Here is a 17057-nt window from a genome sequence, read left to right as displayed (position 1 = left end):
GGCCGTATTTGGGAATTGTGTGAACTGCGATGTGATGCGGTGGTTCCTCGCCTGCACGAACCGGCGGCACTCGATGTTAGCCTTGAAAGTAGCATACCCTTTGCAGATGAGCAGGTGGAAAGCATCATCGCCAGTCACTTTTATTACATGTCCCACCATATCGGACTTACTCATCTAGCCGTCAGATTTCTGGCAAAGGACAGGATGTCCTGAATGTAGGTCATCTATGATTCGGTCGAGGCCTGCACGCGTGTGGCTATGCATTCTTCGGTGTAAGTTGGCGATCGGGTGGCTCGCCAAACAAGCAGCGCAGCTTTTTTTTGAAGTCATGGCTGGTTACCTTATGTTCATAAGTTAGGTATCAGGCCTTGACCGTTCCGTTCGTAAGAAAATCGACATTCGCAAGCGAGATGTTTGGGTCCCACAGATTATAGGCGCTGCCTCACTCGTACTTGCCGATCCAGTCCGCGATGTCTCAATCCCTCGGTTCTGGTGGACGAACCTGGGTCCCCGGGTTGATAGACCACGACAAGTGGTGTGGTAGAGCGGGGGGCTCCATTGCTGGCCATGATCATTAGTTCTTGAGTAACGTGGCGTCCGCCAAGGGGCTCTGTGATACGAGCAGGCACCCCGCGCGCTCCCTAAAGTTGTCGCGTTGAAGGAGATTAAAAGCTGGTGTATTCGCGAAAACTACAAAAACCCCGGCAGGCCGAAGCTAGCGATAGTCTATCAGGCTACATTTTTTATCTTCATCCTCTTTCTTTTACGCAGTGCCGTAGCCGATCGTCATTCTCTTCGTCTTGGCTCCCCGCCGGCTTGGTGCATGCCCAAGCTACTTCATGCGCATAGCCCAATTGCAGAACATTTCGCAAGATTAAAGCTTTCAATATGGGATTGCCAGGACACGGACGGCAGCGGGGAAGCAGAGGCCATAGTTATATCCAACACACTTGACGTTTTGCCGCGGAAAAATGTGGGGCATCCAGTGTTTAACATGTCCAGGTTCGCTTCGTTGGCAACACGGATCAAACTGCTTCCCCTTGACGTAGTCTTTGTGTTGCCCCAAGCTTGGTGGTGCGCGTTGAAATCACCTTGAGCAAGTGCGGGGGATGTGTACTGGACAAAATGTCTTCCAGGAGCTTTGTGTTGAATTAGGCCCTCGGTGGGACGTACCCGGTTATTATGGTGAAGGTTGCACGGCCATGCTTTACTGTTGGTGTAATGAATGAGTTGGATGCGCATTGTGCGACAATGTGAAGCACAAAGGTCAAGTCCTAACGAATTCCGAGTAGCACTCTGCTGTGGTCGCAGCTCGTCGAAGACTGATGCAGTGTGTACCCCGACAGACGAATATCCGATCGCAGGCGGGATTTTGAGATGGCAATTGCCGTGAATTTATGCTTCTTATCTAACTGCCGGAGGTCAGACAAGCGGGAGAGCAGACCACAGGAATTCCACTGAAACACAGTTGTCCGATTTGCATGCGCACTTATTCGGTACTCCCGAGATGGTTTACGGCAATGTCCGTAAGAGCGGAGTAATGATCTTTAGGAGGGTTAAAATGTATTGAGCCACAAGAGACAAAAAAGCCGCTAGGATTAAACGCACTGCTTCAATGACCATTAGAAGAGAGGAGGTTCCGTTTGCCGACGGCTGTCTGTTGGACCAGCCCTTACGCATTTGGTTTGAGCATTTCCAGGCAGGCTGCTGTGGGCCTCCGGGCCGAGCAGGACATGGAGGAACTTGGTCTGACGACTGGGGTTGTAGCGGCGGAAAGTCAATAACGTCAAAGGCCATGTCCTCAGACGCTGTCTGACTTGGCTCCTTTGTGTGAATCTTGGTACGTTTCGCTTCCGAGAGCGTTTTTTAGATAAGACTGCCGCTTTCGCCGCCTTGTAGTCAACCTTGTTCTCCCTCTTGTACCGATATATGCCTTTCACTTGCAGGAATGTTGGGCAGTAAGGAAAATCGGCTTGGTGAGTTTTGCCACAGTTTGCACATAGCATTTCAGTGCACAGACATGCCGCAAGTTCATGATCTCTTCCACCGCGCGCGCAACGCAACTTGGGGGTACATGTCGCTGCGATGTGGCCAAAGCGCTGACAGTGGTTGCACTGTGTTGGTTTTTCCGAATAGTCGTGCACTTGGTATCGAGTGTAGCCCAAGATTACGTAGTCTGGTCTCGTGTCAGTAGCAAATAGAATTTGCGCTACCCCCGAGGTTCCCGAACGCCGCACTGATCGCACTTGTGTTCGCTGCCGCAAGTTGTCATGAAGTTCATAATCAGAAATGTCCTGTGGCACTCCTCTGATGACTACACGAGCACAGTTTACTTGGCGGGGCTCGTACGTGCGCACAGGTGTCTCTGATGGCAGTTATCTTCAGGAGGTGTTATGTAGCAGCAGTGTTTCTTGTATCGATGGGGAGTAGGTTTAGCCTATAAGTTCGCCGTAGCTGCAAGACCCCATCTGGTACATTTGCTTCCATGCTGTCCTTTAGTGCCAAAGGGTTGAAGTGCGTGATTATTTTAGTGGATTCCACGGGCTTCATAGTCACAGTAAGCCCATGCTTCGGGGGAGCCGCAGTCACAGCGTTGTCTGGAGTAGCAAGAGACATTTTTGAGGCTCGACGCCGCCAATTGGATGGAACAACTTGAAATTTGTCGACTTCGGATGAAGGCGGCGTGGCATTGTTGGCATACTCGTAAATCACAGTGTTGAGGGACTCAGAGGAGATAAAAGAGATTGAGCTGTCATCATGGTCCATGACACTAGTGCACTTAGCCACACTCACATCTTGCGGTGCAGTCCCTGCAGGTGACGCATTTGTTGGTTGCTGCGCCGGCAATCCTACCGGAGGTCCAGGTTGCTGGCGGCAGGCCTAGCGCCCCAAGAGCGGACCAAGCTTGCATGTCGACGGGTGCTTCGGGCGCACGAGGGAGGCTGGGTGGCTGCGCGGTGCCTGCGGGCAGTATCGTGATCGTCAGTGCGCACCAGTAGAATCCCGTTTAGCTGCCTAAAACCTTAAGTTCACAAAAAAACTCCGAACTACGAAGAGCACAGCATGGGGTCGACACTACTTCACTACGTCGTCTAGACATTTTTCCTTTGGCATGGCCATTTTGGGTCACTCGCTGCCGCCGCAGCAAGTCACTGTAGCGAGAGCGCCCTATAATTTTCGCCGCAACATGGTTTACTCGCGAAAGTTGAATGCTCTATTTCGCGTTCATGGGTCTTGCGGGAAACCCAATAGCGCGGCACGGGACCGTTCAAAGGGTATCTCCACTACGTACGGCAATGCCGTTGTTTGCTCATCTCCACCTTGTACTGTCGTTCGGTTCGATTGGCCTATGCAGTTTGATACTCGACTTTTCCCCTCTCAGTTCGCTCGACAATGTTGGCCTTATATCGCGTAGCGCGCGGCGCTTGGCTGGCGGGCTACTGGACGCCATAAAGAAGAGGGGGCACCACATAAGCGGTGGTTTTTTTAACTTGGTAGTTCTGCTAAAGGTTGGAATATCACGTGAGAACGCGCTAAATTTGAAAGTTTGATGAAGTTCGTAGCCCACCTGTCACATGCGACCGTCTACGGGGCCGGCATTTACCCGCACCCCGCTCGTACGACACCCCGGTCATACGAGGCTTTCTCGCTGTCCCTTGAAAGTCTTATTATCAGGGTTCCATGCTAGGACTTCTTTCATTAGTACGTCTTTCATACGCTGAAGCTGTGGTGGACAGTTTTGTGACCCCGCGTATTTTAGTGGCCGCCGCAAGGTCGTTCTACGCTCGCGTGCGATTCTTGTGTACATCGCTCTATTCACGGACGTAATATGCTCGATCGTAGACATAGACAGCTTCGTTGTAATAAATGGGTGACGAAAAGATGCATACATTCTTCGTTTAACTTATCATCCGCCCTGTACAAGACACAAGTCTTTATCGCACACTGTACAAGGGAAGTGGCGTTCCTGCAGAATGCTGTCCAACCACTTTCGCACAGATACCATCGAACGCCGAAGAAGCACTGGAAGCACAAGGAAACCATCACTTTGTGTAGCTTCCGGTGGCTCTGTTGAGCATGTCAGAGCGTATTAACAATGGCATAACCATAGAAAGAGGTGGAACGAGGACGAAGAAAAATTTTGCATATTCTTAAATGATTTCCCTGAGACCTCGCATTATACCCCAGAAAGAAGAGAGTGGGTGGTTGTAAGCCGCCCGTGCAGCATTAGTAGTATACTCACGTCATAGACAACGACAGAGCCTTTCTACTTTGTAGCAGATAAACACTCCAAGGATGTACGCTCGTTCAACGTGGTCATACCAAGGCTATGCCCTACCTCAAGCAAAAACGGTGTTTCATTGGGAGAAAGGTTTCTGCCCTTACTTTGCATTGAAGTGCTTCCTGGTTTCACAGTGTTACCCCCCGCGGTGGCTCCGTGGCTAAGGCGTTGCGCTGCTGAGGACGAGGTCACGGGTTCGATTCCCTGCCGCGGCGGCCGCTTTTCTAATGGAGGCGAAAAGCAAAAAAAAACACGCCCGTGTGTACGACATTTCGGCGCACGTTAAAGATCCCCAGGTGGTCAAAATAATCCGGAGCCCTCCACTACGGCGCGCCTCATCGCCTGCGTTGCGTCGGCGCGTTAAACCCGCAGTCAATCAATCAATCAATCAATCAATCAATCAATCACAGTGTTTTTTCTCAACTCGCACTTTGCCTTACGCCCAGTTTGGAATCGTGCCCCCACCACGCAAAACAAAGCGCTTGCATGTCGTTGGCACCGTATTTTTATGCAGAAATCTGAACGCCCCGTCCGCGTTTCTACTTTACTACCGTATATTGCGCCAGACAAACAGTTACCTGCCCCGCATTTCAAGATAGCGTCCGGTTGCTTTGCTTTTTCTTGATTGCAGATGCGGGAAAATTGTTGGCCACGATTCGTGGCTGGCTGTGAAAAGCTGTTGGGGATGCCCGCGCTTGTTATATTTCATGATCTCTTTTCGGCGATCACGTGTGGTTGAGTTTTCATTTGCACCAGCGCAAGATCGTTCGTGTGTGCCGTGACTGTAGTAAGAAAACAAAGAAGGCCGCAAAAACATTCTGTTCCAAAAAAGTTGCGATGAAGAGCACGTTTCTATGCCAAGTGGCGTGAAAAGTGCTCAGTGAATTATTGTTTTTTGCAACGACAGTTCTTCTAACCATGAATAATCCGTGGTCAAAAACAACAACAAAACGACGGAGAAGAAAAGAAAATATTTATTCCAAGCTTAGGCTTCGAACTTTGTCCAGCAGATTTATTTAAATACAATTTTCTCTCATCGAATGCAAGATGGGGGCAACTGCTCATTTTAACCTAGCACTTGGGAAATTTTAAAATTGTTACTTGCCTCATAAGAAGTAGAAACATAATAATGCTTATCGAAATTCATTGATCTCCCCCTGAACGAATTTTTCATACCAAATAGCTGATGTCTGGCAGCGTTCAAAAAATGCACTATGCGAAAAACTCAGCGTCCGTCCATCGAAGCACGAGCAAAGTCCAACCAAAGCCCCTTGCTGAAGCTACCCAACCACTTTTCCTACGCTACTCTTCCTATCGTGCCCAACTGTTGCTACTGTAAAAACGTCATTTCTCAAAAAACCAACTAGATTTACAAAGCAGGGTTCAACTTTCGCTGGTCTTGAGTCGTAGTGCAGGCTTCACAACCTTGTAAAGCAGTTATTTGAACCCAACTCTAGATATTTTTGAAGGCAACGTGCGTGCTGATCATGATTATAGTTTGTTTGGCAGCGAAGTATTTCCGCACACAGTTGAGCTGGTAGCGAGTCCGTCGGGTCATTTTCCACCAACGCTGTATATGATGCTGTTGGGAAATTTTGTTTTAGGAGCGAAGCACCTTAGGGGCTTGGGCTCTCAGCATCTCCCGTCGTCTCATGTAGTGAAGGTACTAAAACACCGGAACTCGCGTTTTCGGACGCCTTGTGATGGAACGTAAACGTACTAAAAAACACACCGCGACACTAGTGTTCCAACGCCTTTCGCTAGAACGTTTCACCTCCATGGGAAAAAACGCGTACTAAAAAAACACACCGGGACACTCGTTTACCATTGCCTGGCGTTAGAACACTTCGTGCTTCGAAGACACGAGACTGTTACAGAAAAGCTGTAGCCTGTATCCCCAATGGTTTCTTCTTAATGAGCAAAACGCCAATGCGCCAATGAATAAGATGCCAAGCGCTCACCATCGAAATCACATTATGCCTAAAAAGGCGTCTGTGAAGAACGTGAACCCACCGCCATGTCTTCCTGGTGAAGATTATGTTTCCAGATTATGTTTGAGGCCGAGGCAGGATCTAGTGAAATATATCAAAACCACGCTGTCATAAAGTTTAAGCGGGGTCCCGCAAAAAAGTTGGGTGTACAGTCTCCAAATTTTCAGGATTCAGCTTAATTAGCTTAAACACACTGCCCTTATTATGACGTTCTTGCCGTAGCCTGATAAAGATTCTTATCACACTTCTCTTCTACACCTTGAGGTGGCCAGTCCCAGGTTCCAGGGAATAGAATATTGCATCATTATTGCATCACTATTGTATCACTATTGCATCACTAGGTTATGCCGCATTTTCAGGCAGCTTAGCATTCATCAAAAGAAATTAAAGTCGCCAATGTGAAACAGCAAAAAGAAATACCAGCCTTGTCATAGCCCAACAACGCAATGCTTCAGACCTGACTAGAACCATCTTTCTTTTTCTGCCACTTCTGGAGACCGTAACATGGACAGAAAGGAGGGTCACAGGAACCGCGATTGAAGCACTTAGCACAGATATGCTCGCGTCTGGCACTTGTGAAGGCACTATCGATGACACTTAGGTGCCGCCGCTAAACCTTGCCCCGTCTATCCAGGTCCTTGTTCATCTCCTTCTCTGCCTTCTCTACACATTCGTTGTGTAAGCAATGGTTATTTGTTTTCGCCGACATGCGCGATATCGATTCAGTCTCAGATAAAGTGTGCTCCACGTACGTATACTACCCGCCCCTGGCTCGAGAGGTTCAGGAGATCTAGATCGAGGGCGTGCGAGGCCTTATAGAGATCGGCTAAGTGCGTAGGACTCGTGTGGCCAAGTGTACGACGCTCAGACAATACATGCCTCAGGGATTTTCCGCAGCCTAAACTGGTGCTTGCTACCCGTTGAGTTGACTGAGTACACTCATCTTTCTCTTAGACAAGTGAGATAGCTGTCGTTGCTTCACCAGCTGTTGCCGGCAAGTGAACGTACATGCGAAGGTCGGGGACAAGGCTGTATAGCCGAAGGGTGTAATACTTTCAGGATGTCGAGTACGAAACTTGAGTAGCTGTATGTAAAAGCTCAATTCCATCTGGGTTCTCATTTCCACACTTAAGGTCATCCCGCGGGCTCGGGGAAACGGAAGACTTAGTTTAAGCTGTTCATATTTCTTTTAAAAATGATTTACAGGCTAAAGTGCCGCGTGTATGCACATGAGGTCACGTGTTCAATTTCCCGCCCGGAAGGTGGTATTTTAGTTGAAAGTTAAGATAGTAGGACCTCTGATGTACCCTACGTCTCTCGTTAAAATCCTGAGGTGGTTTAAAGGGAGCATGAAGACGAGATACAACCTTGTTCAGTATAAATAAACGAGCCTTTGGGGACTCACTCAGCTCCTTCCCAGCCGCGAAAGCTGTCTTTACCTGATAAGAAGTAAGAAACAATTAAAACATTCAAATTTCGCGCTACAGCGCTAAATATGTTAGTAGTGAAGCAATAGCAGCTACAGTGGTCATAATAGCAGTGGCTTCACGCCACAGCGCGAAGTTAGTAGCGACGCAATAGCAGCGATGCTGATAAAATAGAAGGAAACGCTGAAAACCCCGTTATCACGATGTAAACAGGGTGATGCCTACGCTACGTTTGAAGGGATGCGACCAAACAGAACTACATGACACACTACCCTCGTCAAGTTGTATTTCTCTGCGGGGGCTTCGGTTAGCGGCAGGCAATTTCACATGAAGCTTCTGGGCTTTTGAAAGCGACATCCTGAAAACGTGGAGGGGGCCATCAATGCTTTACCTTTTCTTAGTAATCTAGTGGTTTTACTTCAAGTTTGCCACATAATTGGTACCTTTGTTACCGGGTTTAAGCAATGTTTGTAATGAACTCAACTTGTATTTTTCAGTCTAGCCAATTCAAAACCTGAAGCGTCACATTGCGATACGTAGGCTCAGAGTTTTGAACACAATTTTAGATGCAAGGCATCTCTAACACTCGGCCTGTCCCGCGTTGACCGGCGTAGTCCGCACTCCTCATTACGCATGCGCAAACTCTCCTCCGTTCTTCTCTCCGACAGCTGTGCGTTATGCGCTCTCTCCGGCTCATTATCATAACATCAGCTGGCACGCTTCGCCTACGTTCGCATGTGCTCCGGCTGGCTTGTGCGCGCATGTGTGCGCATGCGCAACTTTCCTCCGCTGTCTCCTCTCCTTCAAGCGCGCATATAAAGCGGTGAGCACTCGGTGCCCGTTCAGTTAAGCGCGCGCTTTCGCTTGACACAGTTTCTCGACTCCGCTTGACTTTGCTCGTGCTTCGCTTGACGACAACGACTCCGTTGAATCTTCCGATGAAGACGGTCTTTACGTACTTGGAACTCTACGTGTGATTGAGCATCATTTAAGGTTCACTACACCTCAACCACGTTTGGGTAACCAACATAACAGAAACGCGAATTGAACCCTGTGAAATGCCTTGCATCACCCCAGGGTTCCCCTCGTGGGAAAGGTGGCGGAATTTTTTTCTATCAGCTACCACCGTCAACATAGCATGGCGGGCTGCTCCTAGTCGCCAAAAGGCTGGTGAAGCTTCTAACAACTGCATTATAAGCATAGCCTATGTAGCGGCCATATTTGAGCAAAAATATTTACCTTGAGCCCTGATTAGATGATTTGTGGATAAGAGACATCAATTGCTCAAGCACCACTGTTGACGAAAAATCTCAATTTGTGAAAAACAAGTATAAATAAGCATGCAGCTTCAAGAATTTGAAATTACAAAATTTTTCAATGCTGTATAAGCAACAAGCTTGGGATATATTTCAACGCTTGATGGTCCCCCTAAATAGCTACCAACCATCCTTGGCGGCCATTAATTTCTGCTGCCCGAAATACTAGATATTTGCATTTCGTCTGTGTGGGTCTTCGGCTTCACAACGAAGTCTACCGTCAACGAAAAGGTGAGAATGTACAAAATCGTAATCCTTTGTTTCATCATTTCTGGTGTAAGACATGTTGACAGCCATGGCTTCCGTATTGCACTGGACTTTCCTTAAAAAAACGATTTTTAAATGCAGAGCATTTCAGTAACTCACGGTGTCACCCGCGTTGGCGTCCGTAGTCCGCGTCCGCATCGCTCCCCCTACACTATATAAAAAAATAATACTTGCCGGCGCAAGGTTTCGATCCTACGACCCTGCGGGCGGAACGCAACGTGCACGGTACTCTACCAACTGAGGCACAAAGCCGACACAGAACGGAAGGTTACGAACGTGCCTTATATCCTTGACTCATTCAACCGTCGGCCAGAGGTGCGCCCTCTCCCCCGCGTCCTCCTCGCCTTCTCTCCGCTCGCAACGCCCTCTCTCGCCGCGTTCGGTTCGGGCGCACAACAGGTGGGGACGTGCTCAACACCCTCTCTAGCCCCGTTAGGTTCGCGCGCAAGAACAGGTGGGGCGCTCGCATCGCGCTCTCTCGCCGCGGTCGGTTCGCGCTTAAACCACATATGTCGTTCGCGCGCGCTGCGGTCGCTAACATCTGTGGCGTGATCGTGACGTCAGCATCACGCGTTCGCGTGGTGGCGATTTCGGCGCTATAACACTCTCTCGCGAGGGGCATTGGATTGGATTCGATTGGATTCGATTGGATTGGCTTGGATTGGATTGGATTTGGATTTGGATTGGATTGGATTAAAGTGGATTGTATTGGATTGTGTTGCGTCATAGCCGCGCCACGTTGCGTCATAGCCGCTCCACGTTGCGTCATAGCCGCGGGAGGGGGTTCACGGCACGTTTCACCATCGACTTCATCGACAATGTCTACGCTGGAAGACAACAATTACAACAACAATCAATACGTAATCCATACGACTTGCAGGCGCGCCCCCCCCCGCAGAAATGCTCTGCATTTGATCGTGCCCCTCGCGAGGGGGATGTTTTTTTATTTTCTTTCTTTATCCTTTACTGAATGGCATGTAAATATTATTATTTCCCAGATTCGGTATGTCCTGTTGTTTTAGCACATAGGACTTCGCATACCCTATGGGAAACGTAATTGTACAAGGTTATACTCGCTGTGACCAACCGTAACAATACGACTACGCTATTCTTAACCGGTCAATCTGAAAATGTTTGAAGAGATGGTTGCCTCTTAATTACAAAAAGTCAATGCGCCTCCTCTAAGTAATGAATGGTTACCACAGAAGCATTGCGCACGGCAAGTTGTAAGCGAAACAAAATACTTTTGCTTTTAATATGTGATTGAGCCTATGCCCTACTTAATTCGCTGAATGAAACTTCGAAGCACTAAAGATTTATTTTAGCGAAACAACATAGGAATGTTCGTTTCACTCCCGTGTCGTGGGCATCTTACTATATGTCTAAAGCAGCAACCCATGAAAACCGCAGGACTACGGACGAGCGCCCTAAGGTCGCATCGGCTCGTCAGATGACCACGTTGAAAGGACTGGTGCACGCCCCCCTCGGCCCACACTCCCTGCGGACGCATGAAGGAGAGCCGCTAGTATGCGCGTGCTTCGACATTAAAGAACCAGGCCGAACCGTTACTTCGGGAGCCCTTCAAGCTGTGCGCGAAGAACACCCACGAGAACGTCACTTCACGAGCTCTTGAACAAGGAAACACATAACAATAGATCTATGGAGCAAAACATGGTTGGTCTACAACGATTTCACCGCGCAGATGGTATTAAAGATGTCAGTTTTAATGCAATCATTAAGGGCGTGAAAAAAACATGTTTTTATGCTTTTTCTTTCGGAAAACTGAACAATTAAAAAAAGAAAAAACGACTCCCCATGCATCTATAAAAAATTCCACATACTTTTTAGGGCGAAATTCTTGAATGTTTTATAAAACATGAAATCCGGCCATAGTTGCTAGCCACTACACGAATGAAACCGAACTAGAGCCGCTGTAGAAAAAATAACTAAAGAAATATACACAAAAGCTTATTTGTGTTCAAATGGGATTTGAACCCTGGTCGTTAATAGCCACAGCCAAGTGCGGTACCACAGCCCTAACACTGTACTGTGCCAGGATGGAACAAGAATTATCGGATGCGTGCCGGATGACAGGTGAACGTGAAGGTACTGCAAACACGATGCAGCAGCGAAGACGTGCTCGATGATCGGTGGCTTTTGCCTTGAAACCACCTAAATACTTAGTGCCTGTTAAGTGTTTTTGTTAACACTGAAAAGAATGTAATTATTACATGATGCATCAGAAGGGTCCCAGCAGAGTTTCCGGTCTCAAAATCTCTGCAAGACTTTGCGCCAAGGCATTGATTTCCGAAAGCGTTTTCCTCAATGCAGTTTGGTAGCATCAAAACAAATTTCTCCGAAGAAGCGCTTTTTTTAGTATTAACCTGGTTAAAAAACAGAAACCCTGTATTTTCTCGAATGCTTTTTTAGTTTTTTACTTCGACCGCTCACATCTTTTGACGGTACGTAGAAACCGAGGAGCACACAACTTTGCTGCAAGACAAGTTACAGGCACCCCCAAAACATTATTATTCTAATACCGCTTGCTTATCCATCGGCGTTGCAATAAGGGGCCGTGGTAGTTTCTCTTCACAGCATCCGAAGCTCGCTCCAGGATGCAAGGTAAACCCGCGACGGCACACCTTCCTGGACATTCATACATACGCCCTGCTGTTCTTCCTGCATGGCAGCCACAACTCGCAGGAGGTCCGACATGACTCGACTAGAAAAGGCACTTCCGCGCTCCTTACGATGGCACAGCATTGCCTATCCAAGACATAAATCAGCGTCTTCGAACAAGATCACAAGCCAAAAGCTGGCCAAAGCTTCCCTACACAAGAGCGCCTTTGTAACGCACACGAAGATAGGAAAAACCGTGAGTAATCAGTATACGCAGTTTAAGTGACCGAGCGCTCCTCTAACGTGCATGTCGGCGGGACGGGGTGCCATTGTTCAAGGAATAGCCCACATCAGTCCGGTACGACCCTATTCATCTCAGAACACCGTAACTTATTAGGGAGGTCCGTGTACCTGTATTATGTGTTACTCCTACTCCTGTGTTACGCTTCACCACGTGCAACGGTTTCACTCGGTGGTGGCAGCAGCAGTGCAATCATAGAAAGCTAGTTCTTTCAGCATCGCTGGAATATAGCGTCTCCTATTACCTGTACTGGTATTTTTTTCGATGCAATTCTTATGGAAGCTTAGAAACTTGAGTGAACTATGCCGCTTACCTGTGATTTTTTTTATAAGTTTCTTTTTACCGGCCATCTGTTTTATGTTAGTACTACGCTCCTTGCATATTTCCACTATACATTATCAGAATTACGAAATTTTTTATCTATGTGCCCATACTTATACGGGGCTTTATTATCGTGTACAGCATCATGTGTACCGCTCGGAAGATCCTATTTCAAGCAGGGCGGCTCACAAACTCTATTTTACCCGTCGAGCCTACAATAACCAGAATGTTTCGGTTTGTTTCAGCGCCAAGCTGACTGATAATTTAAATGTTCAGATGTTTTTTTATGCTTTTAAGAAGCACAGAGTGTGTCCCTCTGGCTCACTTACTGCGCCTTTGAGGGCAATGCTCACAATTCTAAGCTTCAGCCAACCTAGTTTACAAATTGCGCAACATGGTGCGACTGGATAAATGTAGATGAACAGAAAAGTGTGGACCCTTCTCGCAATACCAACTGAATGTAGACTTGTACTCAAAAGTTCAGGACAAAGCAGATACCCACCAAAAAGAATTGTCATAGTACCCTTGTTCCAACGCTTTAGGACGATTGGCTCAGAGCTGTGCCCATATTGCTTTAGGAACTGTCGCAGAGAGGGTCAATCATGCCGCCGAAATTCACTTGGAAGACGTGGAATGTGTCTTCTACAAACTTAAAAAAATGTGAACACATAACTTTTATGGGTATCCACATGTGTTTCAATGCGTAAGGCTATGCCGCAAAAAATGGATGCAATGCTTTCAGCGAAGTAAGTTATAACTACCTGCGGGACTTTAAAGGGAGTGGCTGTCACAGTGAGGGCCGTAATACATGTGGCATATTGATATTTTAAGGCTGAAGAACAGCACCGCAACATTCGGCTGAAGTGCCTGTCGAGGATAAGGTTTTACCTAGAGCCTGTTTATGTTATCTTGTGTTTATATGCAGTTTCTTGAAAACAAAATAACCGCTATATTATGAGCTATTGGTATTGCTATTATCTAATCCCCAGGTAAGAACAACCAAACACGCTTTTCGTCTTCACTTGGGAGCAAGTTTCTGCATGAGTACTTAATTCTGGAGCTCTGGGTCCCTCTGAAAACTGAACTGAACTGTATCGCGTTCCGATGTAGAGTATACCTCGGTTGTTTATGATGCCACACGTATATCTACCAACACAACAATTGATAAATTAGTACTTACGGAATTGCTGAAAAGATCGCTTCCCCGCGAGCCCAACTTTTTTCGGTCAGGACCGCAGGGCTCGGGAGTGCTGTGTTGTCTTGGCGATGGGCGGGCTAATAAGCTGATGATTATGATTGTAGGGTTAACGCGTCGACGCAACGCAGGCGGTGAGGCGCGCCGTAGTGGAGGGCTCATGATTAATTTTTACCACCTGGGGATCTTTAACGTGCGCCGAAATCTCGTACACATTGACGTTTTTGCTTGTCGCCTCCATCAGAAAAGCGGCCGCCGCGGCCGGGAATCGAACCGGCGTCCTCGTGCTCAGCAGCACAACGCCTTAGCCACTGAGCCACCGCGGCGGGTGGGCTAATGAGCTGCTAGTTATGTTTGAACGAATACGTTTGGAAGGTATGGCGAACGTTTTCCCAGGCCTAATTGACAGTGGCTTATTAGACAACTATAAACTGTAATATTTAACTGTTTCTGTCCACAGCTACTGTAAAAAGCCCTGTCTCTAGTTCAGGAAAGAGAGCACTTGTACTGCGTAAATGCCTATATTTTAAGCTCACGCCATCCAACCTTTTGGGGATATTGGCGCGCAACCACTCAAAATCTCGGTTTGACACTCTCCCTTATACATGTGTTTTTATTTCGCCGGGGCTAAATTTATGTTTCCGTCACAGTACTTGGCCGATTGTTATTGTGCTTGCATTGTTGCTTGCATTGGTGTTTGCATCTAGGGTGTCCGCGTGAGGAATTAGCATTTCCATCCTTCTCGCACGTCCATCCCTGCGGCGTGTCTGCTCTAATTTATCTTCATGACGAAGTTACGTTTTTCGGTTGTGTTATGATCAGTTAGTTTATTTTTTATACGTATGCGGTGGGCACATACACAATCTGTGTTTTAACTTTGATGTTTAGTTTATTTTTATAAGTATGCGGTGTGCACATACACCTTGAGTGTTCTAACTTTGTGGTTATGTAGTTAGTACGATTATTTATTGCGAAGTTTGGTGCAGTGTAAACAACCAACCATCGTGTATAGACGTTCCAGTTTAAGACGAAAAAGTTCCATTATAAGACTAAATAAAATTTTCACAGCCGTTTTTCTATATTGTGACCTCACCTTTAATCTGGCTCGCAAAACCACCTTGCGTGACTGAAGGTGCGTCTTGTGGATACACAGTTATTTCAGATTGAAACGGACGTGACAGGGGTTCTCTCTTCACAAGCAGGTGTCTGGATGTACACGCATCGGCTTTGTTGTGATAAATTATAAAAACAATGCAGTGTGTATGAAAAAGAGTCGTGTTATTTTACATGACAGTTTCACTATTCAGGCTAATGGCTTTTACACACTGAAACAATACTGTTCAGCTGATATTTGTTTCGGTAAATAGGTGCCTAAATTAAAAGATGATTGATTGATTGCAGGGTTTTAAGCGCCGACGCAACGCGGGCGATGAGGCGCGCCATAGTGGAGTCCTCCGGATGAATTTTGACCACCTGGGGGTCTTTAACGTACTCTGAAATCTCGTACACGCAGACGTTCTCTCTTATCGCCTCCATCAGAGAAGCGGCCGCCGCGGCTGGAAATCGAACCCGCGTCCTCGTGTAAATCCAAAGAGGGTTCACCTAGATGTAATTCGCGTATAGGAGACACGAAGGGAACAGTTTACCGGACAGCTATTCAAAGTAACCATTATTATCCGAGAAATTAAATGTTGTTTAGTCTCCTTTATCTATTATATACTTGCGTCGCTTGGTAAGCGGGCCTTCAAAATCTACCGATACAACGTAAACATCAAAACTTGTAGACAACTGCAATGAAGCAAGCAAACCCTGTTACGGGAGAGCGAATCTGTACGACAATGTCTGCCGGCAACATTATGCAACACGGGTAGATTGCGCAACAGTCTCCTAATATGAGAGGGGTGGCTGTTTTGAGGCTCCTGGGCACGTAGCACCGGATGTACTACGGAACAGGGAGTGCGTCTTTGCGTAGAGGCCTCAAGTGGTTCCACGGGCGCGTTAGCTTCAGCGGTGAGAAACGGATTACCGCGCACACGTCTGCCAGCAACGAGGCAGGCATGGCAGTGAAGAAGCTCCGCGGCCGAGATTGAAGGCCTGAGAGGGTGCGCGGAAAGCCCACGCACCGCTACGAAAGTCGCCACGCCACCTGCTTGAGCTGTTTGCACTCGGCTTTCATTGGGGCCGCCTTCGTTGGTCCGGTGCACTCAATCGTGTCGGGATTGTTGTGCTAGGACCCTTTTTTGTTTTTTTCTGTGGTGGGAAAACAGGCTTTCGTCTTCTCGTAACATCTACTCTCTCAACGTCGGGCCGAAACGTTGTAGCATCACAACCCTCTTCTTTTCATGACTTTTCGTTGATTGGTTTGCTGTTTTCTAGACATGCACAACTTCACCTCGTTTCCCAATGTTCTCTTGTGGCTGTACTCGATCTTTTGTATTTTTAAACCTACTGGCTTGCTCTTCGGAGTGCAGTGTGCACTAAATAAAATAAATAATTTGTCTTCTAGCAGAAACGTTTCGGTTATCCCGTCTTTGCACCAAACCGGCGGAATTCTCCGTCGCGGACTAGTCAAGGTTTGCACGACACGTTCTATGGGAAAAACGCCTTACGTCTGCTTCAGCATTCAGGTCTTTTTCGTTAATGTAGGCGTACAAAATAACGTACAGAAAGTGGAACCTGTTTACTGGTGCACTGCAGGTATTTTGACGCAATCATTACCAAGTCATTTTCTTGTACGTTTCCACTTTCACTGGAGTCGTTGTGCTCATATCTGTCACGGCTGATGTCACTGCTAACCCATCGGCGTTACGTCGGTCTTTGAGGTACGTATAGTAGCTGGTAAATTAGAAATGCAGCTGCAGTTCGAATTTACTAAGATTTCACAATTACCTATAACTTGCCACCAATACGGCGAGCCACGTGAGTACGTCTTCTGCATTCGTTGACTAAAATGGGAGTGCAGACTCGTAGGCGGGTGATGACCGCTATTTTAGTTTTTACTGGAAAGCAGTATACCTGTACACTCAAGCAAACTTTCGCGGCGATGTCACCAGAAAGCTATCATCATTAAGAAGGTGACCACATACTCACCAACAGCAGTCACATACCTACCGAGGGGGACTGGCCATACGGGTAAAGATTACGGTTGTGCAAGCTATTCCTACTGCAACAGTACTTGATAGGTAGAAATCACGTAGTGGCGTCACCACGCTTTTATGAGCAAAAATGAGACCGGTATACCACCTCCTTCAGTTCATTCCAGGCTACATTGGGCAGACCACGGAAAGTAAAGACACCAGGAGAACCGGAAGAACAAGAAGTACACAAATCGCTCGTGA

The sequence above is a fragment of the Haemaphysalis longicornis genome, unplaced genomic scaffold, assembly GCF_048455015.1.
Source record: "Haemaphysalis longicornis isolate Haplotype H1 unplaced genomic scaffold, Haemaphysalis longicornis Haplotype H1 scaffold_6, whole genome shotgun sequence".
Classification (NCBI taxonomy): domain Eukaryota; kingdom Metazoa; phylum Arthropoda; class Arachnida; order Ixodida; family Ixodidae; genus Haemaphysalis; species Haemaphysalis longicornis.
This window is presented reverse-complemented; position numbering follows the sequence as displayed.